Here is a 12,631-nt window from a genome sequence, read left to right as displayed (position 1 = left end):
GAGAGGAAGGGAGAGGAAAGGAGATGAGAGTGAGAAAGGATGAGAACAGTCCATTTCGTACCATTCAAAGGTTTGAATGGTTTGTTTACTGTAACGCAGAGGAAAAGTGTTCTGGTGTATCAAATGCCTCACAACCCATTGATGAAGCTTTAAAGTGAAATCACAATTGAAATGCAGCGCAAAGTGACATTGATGCGATACAGGGGATGGTTCCTTTACACCTGACCAAGGAATGTGAGCAACATTGGGGCAGTGTGAAATGTGTCAGAAGAACGGCTATCAACAGGTCGACTTCCTCTTGATAAAGTGGAGGAAGGATTTGGCCTCTTGTCCACTCTTGTACAGTACTACCTAGACTGTGCTCTTCTTTGAATACATCCTTGTCCCTTGTCCCAGCCCGCCATCTGGTTCCAGTTCAGGACCATCTGGATTTGTATCCAGCCCAGGAATTTCAGGAATACGTTTTGGATCGGTGCCCACATCCGTTCACACTGACACGTGTTTTCAATTACTCGACTCTAAATGTCTCTAAACCCTAAAGTGATTCTTTTTTTTCTTTTTTAAGAAGATAGCGCTGGTGGTAAATGAGTTGCTTCAAAGAGTAAAGGTGACAGAGAGCCGCAGAGTGACTTGCACCTTGAGTGACAAGCTGTGACTTCAGAGACCAGAGAGGTTGTCTTACCCGGGGCTGGTTTCGGGCTAGTCAGCTCAGCTGTAGAATCAGGAAACAGATAGTTAGCCAACGTGAGAGACTATATTAGTGACCACGAACATCCTGTCAACCAAACATGAATGCACTCCAGACTAACAGTCCTGACAATAATAAGGTATGGGTATATGTCATAACTGTCAACGTCTTTGAAAAAAACTCTTCAACAGGTGGTTTTGCTAGGGTTTGACAATATTGAGGGAAAACAGTGAACTATGAATTCTTCCAGTATGTGAAGTCATACTATGAGGCAAACTGGATGCATAAATTTTCTTGAATGAATCTATACTGTTAAAAATGCATGAGTGGGTATTGAAGTGAAATTTAAATAGTTGCTTTGTGAAATGTTAAAAAAAACAGCACCACAGTCCTTGCTTTGGAATTGGACAGTACTGTTTACTGTGTGTGTGAGTAGATATACTGTATGTCTCTGTGTGTGCGTTAGTATGAATCTCTGTTTATGTCTGTATTCATGTGTGTGGGGGGGGTAGGTATACTGCATGTGTATGTTTGTATTCATGTTTATGTGTGTGTGTATCTGTGTATGTGTGTGTGTATGTGTGTGTGTGCAGAACACTGCGCCATGGGCTGCTTTCCCAGCTCTCAGATTTCAGCTGTGGCAGAGCACTGCCTTCATTACCTGGATCTATTTTAGGATGTGACCAGTAATGGCTCCCAATGTAATGAATTAAATCACTAAACAAGGGTTGACCTTATTCTGGAAGCCCGCAGGTTTGAACTCATCTTGGTATTTTACTTGCTGTCTGATAAGGCCTACACAGACAGAAGCAGAGAGTTAATCCAAAAGATACAGTACAAAACCAACTTTTTTTCCAATTTGCATGCTAATGCAGTTCTTGATTTCATCAGTGTGCAAAGTTATATCTTGAAGGTAAAGAGGTTGCTATGTCATTCACACCAGCGTTCTTGGTTAAACTAACATTGACACTTGAAAGAACAACGTTTATAGTTCAGTAAATAAAAAAACAAAAAAATATGCTATATTGGTAATATGGTCTCTCTCTCTATAACCCCAGCATCTCCTTCAAGGCTTCACAGCTGCAGCCATGACCTCTTAGTTGCCTAGCACCGAAACAGTCAGCTGTTTCCAAGAGCTGGCTTGCACCACTGGCCACCCGTCTGAATTCTAGAACTTGCTCTTCAAGGCAGGAAGTGTAGGCTGTTTGTTTTCTTCACTGCTGGTGACTAACTACAGTTGTTAGGTTGTATGTGTGGTAGTTTGTAGCACAGACATCCACTCACATTTTTACTTGCAACTTAAAGTCATAGTAGAAAGGTAACTAACTGCACTATTCAGTTGTCCTCATCAATTCACAATGCCCCCTGGGGATCAATTAAGTACCTACTACTACAGTTTTTGTCATTTATTCACGCACTGTACATTTTGGAACAAACTGAAAGTGAAATGGTACATTCCTCCTCACCATGACCGGTGAGCTGCGTTGAGATTTATTCACTTTGTGAATCTGGAGTGTTTCTCAGTCACCTGGTGGAATGTGCAACATCTCTGCATGATTCTCAGTCAAGCATGTGCATAAAACTCCATCATGTAGCCTTGACAGTGTTCAGAGAACGTAGACCTGGTGAACTTGAGCATGTTGCATGATGGGAACACAAGCAAGATGTGGAGATGTTTACGGGGACGTTGTTCTATGGGCACCTCTGCCACACAACCCTCCCATCACGCTTCCTCAACCTCCTACTCGCATCCATGCTCCGCCCCCCCTTCTCCCTGTCTTTCTGCAGAATTATTTTTCCATTCTCCATCATCTACTAACCCTGTACAAAGAATATTGCTAATGCACATAATATGTCATGCAGCTATAGCCAGGTTGGAATGTTTTGTGGCAATTATAGCAACTTTTATAAAGTATGATAATGATGTTGAAGGATAACTTACCGAAGCTTCATATTGACTATTTTTTGTGCACAGCTGGAGAAAATAAAGACTATTCTCATATTGAGTGCTTGTGCTGTCTGTGCCCACACAACTCTCCCACTGTCGGCCAAGGTTAATGATCATTTACTTTCTTGCTTTCTGCAGAGGGGTTTGGTGATTGGCATATAGAGTACAGCTCATTTAACTTTCAGCCACAGTCCTATCATTTAGTTTAGCATTTACAAAAAACAGCCTTCACCTAACCTCATTATGCTAAGTTAAAAGAATACAGTTCAGACTTTTGACGTTGAGTTGGTTTTTAGATAACGTGACAGTCCGCTGGTCACAACCAACTCACTCTCTAAACTCACAACCACTGAGGTGAATCATGGAAGCAGCTTTGGGATTTGTAACCGACACACTGCATCTCCGGGCTGTCTCTTCTCAGGCCCCATCAGCCAGGCTGATCACTGTGAGTGAACACAGATGCTAGTGATGCCCAGCAGTGGAAAAAGAGGAATAAACGGATTTAATGAAAGCATCATGGTGCAGTGAAAAGCAAGTCCAAGGCATCAGTGAGCAAGCCCCCGGGGTAGGAAGATGGGATGGTGTGCGTGCTGGGGGATGGATGCATGCCCACACCCCGGAGCTGTGTTGGCCCTCGTGGGCTCCTGACTGTCCCATCCCTCCCTCACCACACACCACCTCCTGGGAGCAGGAAGAAAACGGATCCACCAGGCTACAGGTTCAAGCCTAAGGTAAATGGCATATCAAGGACATTTAATATGCTTGGAAACAATGAAGATTCCCTTGCCCTGATGGATTTATTGCCTTGTAGTGTGTTGGAAGGAAGGGTGAGGACACTGAATTCATTCACAGGACATACTGACTTCCATAATCTTGAGCACTTCCAGAACTGTAGTGTGCTACAGGCTGTCAGCTGATGTGCAGTTTTCACAAAGTTCCAAACCTGTTTTTTCAAAGAAAAGAGTAAGGTTTTAATGGCCTTAGCCATTTATGGAAGAAGTCAAACAACCAGTTCGAAAGAGACTTTCTCTCAGCTGGTGAAAGTTGTGTGTAGCTAGGGTAGCGTGAAGCATTTTCCCTTGTGGCCACTTACCACCCCCCTGGCATGAAGCGCAGCAGCCGGGCAAGAGATTAACATATGTATGTATTTTGGCATTTTTACTGTTTATCTTTGGGAAAACTTAGAAGAATTTATCTTGCTGCTGAACTAAATTAATTGCCTTTGGATAAATAATAAATTAGCTGTAGACTCAATGACATTTACTCTTACATAGGATAAGGATTTGTTTGTTTAAAAAACTAAATTCTAGGAGAAACTTTGAGAGCAGTCCCAAAAGTTCCAGTTTACTTGTGCTTGAACTTGTTACAAATGGCAAATCAACTTCAAACTTGAAACTCTTCTGTTCAGCTTGAGAGAAATGCATTTGCAATTGGGTGAGTGGGTAGAAGAACCTAAAAAAGGTTCAAATATCATTTTTTTCTCTGTGCCCTTTCTAAAAATCTGGACACAGTGTTTTGCAATGCAGTTCCACTGATGGTTAGATAAGCTCTCATACCCTCATAAAACACATAAAGTGACACAAAAACCCTGCATATCATGCATGCTTGCCCAGTGTAGGACAGAAAGACGGAAATCAAACCAAATGATTTTTTCCAGAACTGCATGGCCCTTTTCATTCTCGAATAACTTTAATGGACCTATCTTACTTTTCCAACTTTAGATATTGATCTTTTAACAGTGAAAACGGGTCTTACCTGCGAGGGAAGATCATTCCCCACCAACACATTGCAATCACAGCTGACGTCTAAAACACTGATTCATGCAAAGACCTTTTTCGGTCGGTGTCCTTGTCTTACGCTTTTTTCCCTCTGTTCCTTATAGATGCTTTCTCTGTGCTATGAATAAAGTCTGTTTTTTAAAGCACCTTTATCAATAGGAAGCATTCTTCCCTCTGCCCAGGGTGAGCTCTAGGTTTGTAATGTGTCCCTCTAGTCGGAGGTCACACATTCACAATGGTGCCTTTTCAGATGGCTGAGCGGTTAGGGAGTCGGGCTATTAATCAGAAGGTTCGATTCCTGGCTGTACCAAATGACGTTGTGTCCTTGGGCAAGGCACTTCACCCTACTTGCCTCGGGGGGAATGTCCCTGTACTTACTGTAAGTCGCTCTGGATAAGAGCATCAGCTAAATGACTAAATGTAAATGACTAAATAACACGCTCCTGTGGAACTGTCCCTGTGCTTTTAGATTGTCGTCTTTATCCCTGTATGCTCTCATCAAAACATGCCATCACCCTACTGTAGACGCTCTGTCATCTTTTTTTAAAAGGTAGCGTTGTCTCATTTACTTGAAAGTCGTAGGCATTTCGATCACTCGTGACCGAAAGATTCCCACGCAAGGAGATTTAATCGTGCCGCGGGTGCCATTGGTCACACCCATGCGACATGCATTTCATGGAGTGCAATATGGGGTTGGTATCTCAGCAGCTGTAGACAGCATGGGATGCTTTCCTTCCAGTGTGTTGGGTAATGTCAACGGTATGGACGGCAACTCCGTTTACAGCTACCAATTAAAACCTGCAGCAGCCTCGGAGCTGACAACCAGTAAAAAGGTTGCCATGCATTTTTCCACAGATCCATCAAGCTTGAGACAAACTGTACAGGGGTCTATGGAGTGGAAACCCAACTAGGAAATGGCCTCCTCCCTGCTTTGTTGTTTGGGAGGAGCGGATATTGTATGTGAATTTGAACCCTGCGTGCTGATGACACAGGTGAATGACAAGGTGACGGGAAGGAAGAGAAAGCAAGTTGACAGGTCCCAAAAAGGAAGCTTTTCCATATGAATCTTCATGCAGCTGGAGCAGAAGGTGAGGACTTGTATTGAAATATATTTTAGCATGGCTGTATATCTTATTTCCTTTGGTCTAATGACTGTAAACCATACAGAAAATGTACAAAGTGACAAAGGACAAAGATGAAAACATCTACTAAGGTCGTAATGACCCTGCATTCTTGGGATCTCTCAAAGACGCTTTCGATTTCAACCTCCACACGAGAGAGTGTTTGAACGTACCGAAGCTGTCGTAATACTTAGTCATAAAGTTCAGGTGTTGGCTGTTTGCAACAACTTCAATCACTGCTCTCCAGTCCAGCTGCCTTCATCACAGACCTGGGAGGGCTTGGCCCACTGACCACAACTGCAAATAGACACACATAGAGCCCACACTTGCTGCCCTCCCCCCCCCCCCCCCCCCCTCTCCCCTTATTCCTCTTTTTCTCTCTATTTTCCTCTCTCTCCGCTTTTCTCTCTCTCTATCTGTCGCTCCCTCTCCCCCCCTCTCTCCTCTCTCTGATGGAGGGTGTCCCAGGTCCACAGATCGTGGCCCCTGAGGGGACCGGGTTTGGCTAAATGACATGATCCCACCATGAGGCAGATAATCTCTCCTCTCACCCTGACTGCAAATGTAAACCATGGAGAACCTTCGGAGTCTTCTGAGGCCTCACCTGACAGAACGCTGACACGTGCAGTTGCAGAACGATGAGTTTGTCAACAATAAGATAGGTTACAGCACACACTGCCAGAGTTCAGAGTTCACTTTGCTGTTTATTTTGGCTTAGGGTCATGTGATAGGAAGGTATAGAAAGGTGGAGGACAGCAATGGGTTTGATGCTGTGTTGTGGAACTGTAGTCCTCACTGGAATTGTTTGCATTCCTGCTCAAGATACCAAATAACTAAGGTACATTCTGTGCGCTGCAGAGAATGTAAAAACACAGTTTCTCACAGTTGAAAGCCAGGGGCTGTTTGCCATCACCAAAAGCATGCCTTCCTTAAAGTCCTCTGCAGCCATGCAGGCTTAGTCTATGATCGGTCATGTTCAATATCCATCAAACATCATTCAGCGGCCTGACTAAGCCCTTGTGCTACCTTCGGGTCATCGTGAACCTTCACAACAACTTTACCTCATACAAAAATAAAGTGAAGCATTTTTCCTTGCGCTGTCTCAGACCCCCCCACAGCGCGACGGTTAAAAGAAAATGCTTTAATTTATTTTTGTATTAGGTAAAGTTGTCGCAACACGACGGTGGGTCACACTGACCCGAATTTTCACAATGACCCGATGGTAGCACAAGGGTTTTTAATGTTGCTTACGTTGAATGTTGTCACTTCAATCCTACACCTTGGAGGCAACTAACAGGAAGTGAAAATGACTTAACAGGAAATGTAACTGGTACACAACATAGCTTCCCCATGTGGGGATATTTAGGTATCTTATAAGTATTGAGCTATTTAAGATTGTAGGTTATGCACCTTGACTATCCTGTTTTACTAGCAGTTCAGTGAAACTAATCATTTGAAAATAGCTTTCTATGTGTGAGGCATAGTACAAGTATTGTAAAAGTTTATTCTGGCAAAAAACACCAGATTAAAAGCTCTCAATTCGATTATTTCATTTTCCGTGGCACTTAATGTGCTGTAATTTGACATCAATTTATCGTATAGGAATGAACTCTTGTTTATATGTGTTTATATGATGCTTTCATCAGTATCCAGGCTGCTGGACGGTTTGAGCTTGGCGTTCGACTCAGCGGTGGCTTGTTTGACGGCTGCCATTATGGAGTAAAGAGAGGAGAGAATTCTTGGATGCAAGTGTGTTGTTCAGAAAGGCCACTTTCTTACATCAAAATTCCAATAGCCCTCAATAAAAAATAAAAAGTCTCATGAAATAAAACCATGAAGAAAAGAAATGTTTGAATTTGAACTAAAAGAAAGCGTCTGCTAAATGAATACATGTAAATGTAAAAGGGAATAGCTCTAAATTGATGCAGTCATTTAAATTCACAATGTATTCATTAATCAAGGCGATAGACATGAATACTGTGTTCCCTTTGTAAGTCACTGATATGATGATGGTTCAAAATCTGCATCTCTTGGATGGCTTGTCAGGTTTTCCTGAAGATGAAATATTTCATAGTGTGTTACTGTGCTTATGTTGATATAGGATTTGGAAGGAAGCGTCAAAGCTTCAAGGGATTTTTTAAACTGAAACAGGCCTTTGCTATGGGGGGTGACTGTATTATGGGAAAATATTTTCCATTAAGAAATTCATGAGCTTGTAAACACCTCTGTTCTGGGAAGCCTCTTGTGTCTGGAATGATAACCAGCCAGTCTGGTGAGAAATATCTCTCATTTTGTTTTCATGGACATACCTATCTCGGAGAGTTTGTTCCCTGATAGTACCTCTCCTCCATTGGAGGACCTTAGCCTTGGACACTGGCCGTAGCCTTGGTTACACCTCTGCCTCTACCGTAACCACTATCCTCAGACTGGCCTTTGTGTGAGCTATTTAAAAAGCTGTACATCACAATCTGTTTCAAAGTTGTTTAGGAACACGGTTGCTTTTCATTGACTGCCTCCAGCATTTTTATGTTAATTTCATTGTATTCGGTTTAATTTCACCTTAATTTTACCAGGCTGGGTAATTAAAAACATATTCGTATTAACAGTACAGGCCTAGCTAAAGGTGAAATCCATCATCTAGAGGCTGGACTTTAACTGTGTGTGTGTGTGTGTGTGTATGTGTGTGTGCATGTGTGTGTGTGTGTGTGTGTGCATGTGTGTGCATGTGTGTGTGTATGTGAGGGCATGTGTGTGTGTATGTGAGGGCATGTGTGTGTGTATGTGAGGGCATGTGTGTGTGTATGTGTGTGTGCATGTGTGTGTGTGTGTGCATGTGTGTGCATGTGTGTGTGTATGTGAGGGCATGTGTGTGTGTATGTGAGGGCATGTGTGTGTGTATGTGAGGGCATGTGTGTGTGTATGTGAGGGCATGTGTGTGTGTATTTGTGTGTGTATGTGAGGGCATGCGTGCCCCGGTGTAGGTATACTGGAGAGTGTTGCCATGCGTTACAGATGACTCAATACAAAAGCCACTTGTCATCTCTATACTTCAAAGAGGATGCTAGAAACTTTAAAGGGCCACCTGTGAGAATCCATGAATCTGAATTTGGTCCATAGACTTTGACTCATACTGTTTCCCAACATCATCTTAAAGGGTTTTTAGGGGGTTTTTCCGTATGGAAACTGCTGACATGTAGTATCCGTTTATCAACCGTTGTTAAACTACATGTCAAAACCATTGAAAGCAAATCATTTTCTATGCATAAAACTTCCCTTGAACTACTTCATGATCTGAGCTTAAAATGTTACCTGCTTTAAGCAGGTTAGCACCAATGCCCATAAACTATTTACACTTTTACTGTACATCAGTAACAATTCACTTGCATGAGAGAAACTGTTAAAGCTTTAATGAATCTTAAATTAGAAAATAATCACAATCTGAGTACAATATAACTTTCATTAAAAAGGGAGGAAAAAAAAGATTTTATGTGGTGAGTTAGTTTGTGGGAAGCCTCCAGAGAAAAAAACATTTAAATGACCATTTGTTAAATAAGAACATTGTTTCTTTATTCAACTGCTCTATTTCTCTGTTCTATGTGGCCTTTACAGGGTGTGAAAATCTGGGATTCATTTTCTGTTCCCAATCAGAATGGTCCATTCCAGAAGTTATGTAACAACATCTTCCTGGAGAGCAAAAGCTATTTTTGGTCAATACTAAAACCCAAGTATAAAATCTTAAGTATCTCTTAAAATGTGTCTCACCGGAGTTTATGATTCATATTGAAAACTTAAACCCCTTGCACTGCCTTCGGGTCATTGTGATTCACCTTTGACTAAAAAGCTATGCAGTGTTAGTTTTCAGATTCAGGGTAGCTGAGGAGAGATCTAGCCAATGACGATTCCAATCGAGGATGCCTTTCAAAATACAGAAAGTTGCCAATTTGGAAAAAAGGTCAACTTATCTTGTGGTCTTTCTGGGTCCATCTGAACTGTGGGCTAAGTTCATCAGACTTGTATTTGCTCTAATGAAGGACGATCAGTGACGATGCAGTCCAACCCTCTCGCTCGCACACACACCTTCTCCCATGCATCCTCCAGCATCTTTGTTGTGTGAATCACCTACAGCAGAAACTGTGTTTTCAATGTCAGTATCGGGATGAACGAGCTGCCGTTACAGCAAGAATCGGGCCCTGTGAACACCTGCCCTCTCAAGCACTCAGTCGTCAACGCTAATCATCCACAGCTTACACAGGAAGCTGCTCAGCTTCCTGTTCACTTGACTTCATTTCCCCTCCTGTTGCTAGAGCCACATTGTTTTCTCGCGTGTTTCTTCCTCTGCATGTATATTCTGTGTTCACACGCACATTTATTCAGTCCTTTTGAGAGGCCTGTCTGCCCCCTTGATTGGAGATATTGATAGTGCAACACAGTTCAAATGGCCTCCCCTGTCTGTGCCAAACAGCCAGTCTCTTTCACACTTTGCTAAATGGGTTCCCATGTGCTTGGAAAGCAGCTCAATCTTCACCTGCTCATATTTGAAGCCCTCACAGGCTATTAGCATCCCAGAGGCTGTCTCCGCTCAGACCAGCTGCTTTCTGCACTCCGCTGGCTGGAAACGTAATCTTCTCGCAGATAACATTAGATTTAGTCTTTTGTTTACTTAGCGCTGAAAACTGAACCATTCTACCTAGAACGGTCATGGTCTCTGGAGGTCAGGGCTAGGCTATAGATAGCACAGGAGGGTTTAGGATTCCCTTCAGTAGATCATGGGGCAGCGGTATGTTAGCTGTTCCACTGGTGGATGTGGAAATGGGATATAGGAGTCCTGTAATTGAAATGGTTGTTTCATCAATGTCTCTGCCTGGCCTGCCGTAGTGACAACACCCCCTTCAATACACAATGACGCATCTTGTTTGACAGGAAATTAAACCGTGAGAAAGCTTGCGACGGGGTGTCCTTTGACGCAATGTGTAAGTAAGGAGGGTTTCGAGAGAGCAGGCGGCGTGTCCGAGACAGCAGAGGAAACAAGTGGCCCGGGTTTCTCCTCTGGCAACATGGCAGAAAGCGCGTGTTCCAGAGAACACTGTTCTTACACACACCGACTCCAGCCGCAACCAGCAGAGGATATAGAGCTCAAAGCACAGTACTTTATCTTGGCCAAACATAGTTTCCGACTAAACTATGACGAGTCATTTGTCAGTGGGAAAGTTGCCATGCTCCTTTCATCCTCTCTGACTCAACGGTTAGTTTACGGCGTCTCATGTCGGACTGTGGTGGTATAGGTGGCTTACTGTGGGTTAGGAATGATTTAGCAATCAAAGGTGTGTTGAGAGGCTCCAGTCTCCTGGCTGAATCAGTGCTTAGATCTTTACATGAAGGAAGACGCGCTGGCCTGCTGTGCTAATGGTTACTCAAAGCCCATTCTCTCAGACTTGGCAGAAACTCAAGAATGCTGGTTCACCTTTGAGCTGAATTCAATCAGCAAAGTAATTGACCGAATCCATCAGCTCTACAGTAGGCAACGTTTTATAATTTTTTCGAGTTTTTGTGATTGTTAAATTTGATAGATTCAGTCTTACTGGATTAGTTCAGACTATATATGGTTTCATGACTGCATGTAATAATAAACTTTACGGCATAACCTAACGAGCAGCACCACCAGAGTTAGCCAGCAAGGGGTATGGTGCTCTTGGCCTCAGTGATATGCAGGAGGTATTTTAAGCTGCTTTGAATAAAGCCACAGTTCAGTGTTCTCTCTGTGGGGCTGTTCAGATCTACCTGGTTCTGAGGGCTGCTATTAGCTGAACTAATAAAGGCCAGATTGTGGGAAAAGTGGTGCTGAATGTGATCCGGCTGTGTCTGAATGTGATCCGGCTGTGTCTGAATGTGATCCGGCTGTGTCTGAATGTGATCCGGCTGTGTCTGACAGACTGAGGCTCACAGCAGTCAGAAGAGGGCTGGTTCACTTTTCTTTCCATGGGAAAGGTGCCATTAGCTCCTAACGGTGCAGCGGACTCTCTGTGTTCCACTGCTATCTTGCCATCAACAACAAGATTCAATGACAAGATTCTTTACTGGGTTCTCCTGCAAAGTTCTCCTGCATGAATGCACAAAGTGGATTTTTATTTTATTTTTTACCAAAGCAGTAAGGAGTGATTTCTCAAAGGCAGCACAGACGGCACTCGTGCTGCATCTTGTTAAGACAATTTCCAACTAAATCACATCTTCAACCCTCTAATTAACATCCGGCACTTTACCTTCAAGCTTCAGACTCAACAGGAGAGCCCTGGAATAGCCTCCGCTCCTCTGCGTGAGACAGTCTACTTCGAGCTACTCTGGAGCTCCTGCGTGAAGGGCAATTTCTCCGAGGCCTGATTGTGGCCAGAGCAGTGGGTTTGGGGTGGGAAAATGACTAACCAGTGCAGCTTGGTCACACACTCAGCTTTCTTCCCAGCGTACATGCTTTTCTTTTCGCGCCATGAAAACCAACTCTCTTCGCATCCACTTCGCTCAGAGGGCCTATCGCTCTTTTATCTAACTGTACTCCAAACTAACGAACTGCACTCTTACCACCATTTTCCTGCTAGCACTGAATCCATCCAGTCCGAGCAAATCTCTTCATAGAAACAAACACGGCTTTCGAATCCATTTGTGTCTCTGCCGTTAATGGTGCCTCCCCGCGTGCCACACTTAAATCCAGGGTTAGACCCAAATCTGTTTCCACATATTACAAGATTACGAGGGTTCTTCGAAATTGTTTTGCACGTTCAGACCTCTACTGCACGGAGCAGAATGACTAGAAAATCCGAACTCGGCGATCATTGAAACAGCAGGGAATTGAAAACACCGACAAATGCTTCGTCGTGTTTAGTACACTTTAGTGCAAGCTCTTTCTCCTTAAAGAAAGCAGTTATCATCTTCATTATTCTGCATGCAAATATGTGCAATAAAGTACCAAACGGGTCACAGTACGTTGCAGTGTTACAAGACTCTTTTCTGGGTAATTGCATTTTATAGACCTTTCTTGTTTGAAGACTGGAGTTGGAATGGGAATATTCTGACCCCTGTTGAGCGCGCGTTTGTGTGCGCACGCACG

The sequence above is a fragment of the Hypomesus transpacificus genome, unplaced genomic scaffold (assembly GCF_021917145.1).
Source record: "Hypomesus transpacificus isolate Combined female unplaced genomic scaffold, fHypTra1 scaffold_31, whole genome shotgun sequence".
NCBI classification, from domain to species: Eukaryota; Metazoa; Chordata; class Actinopteri; order Osmeriformes; family Osmeridae; genus Hypomesus; species Hypomesus transpacificus.
This window is presented reverse-complemented; position numbering follows the sequence as displayed.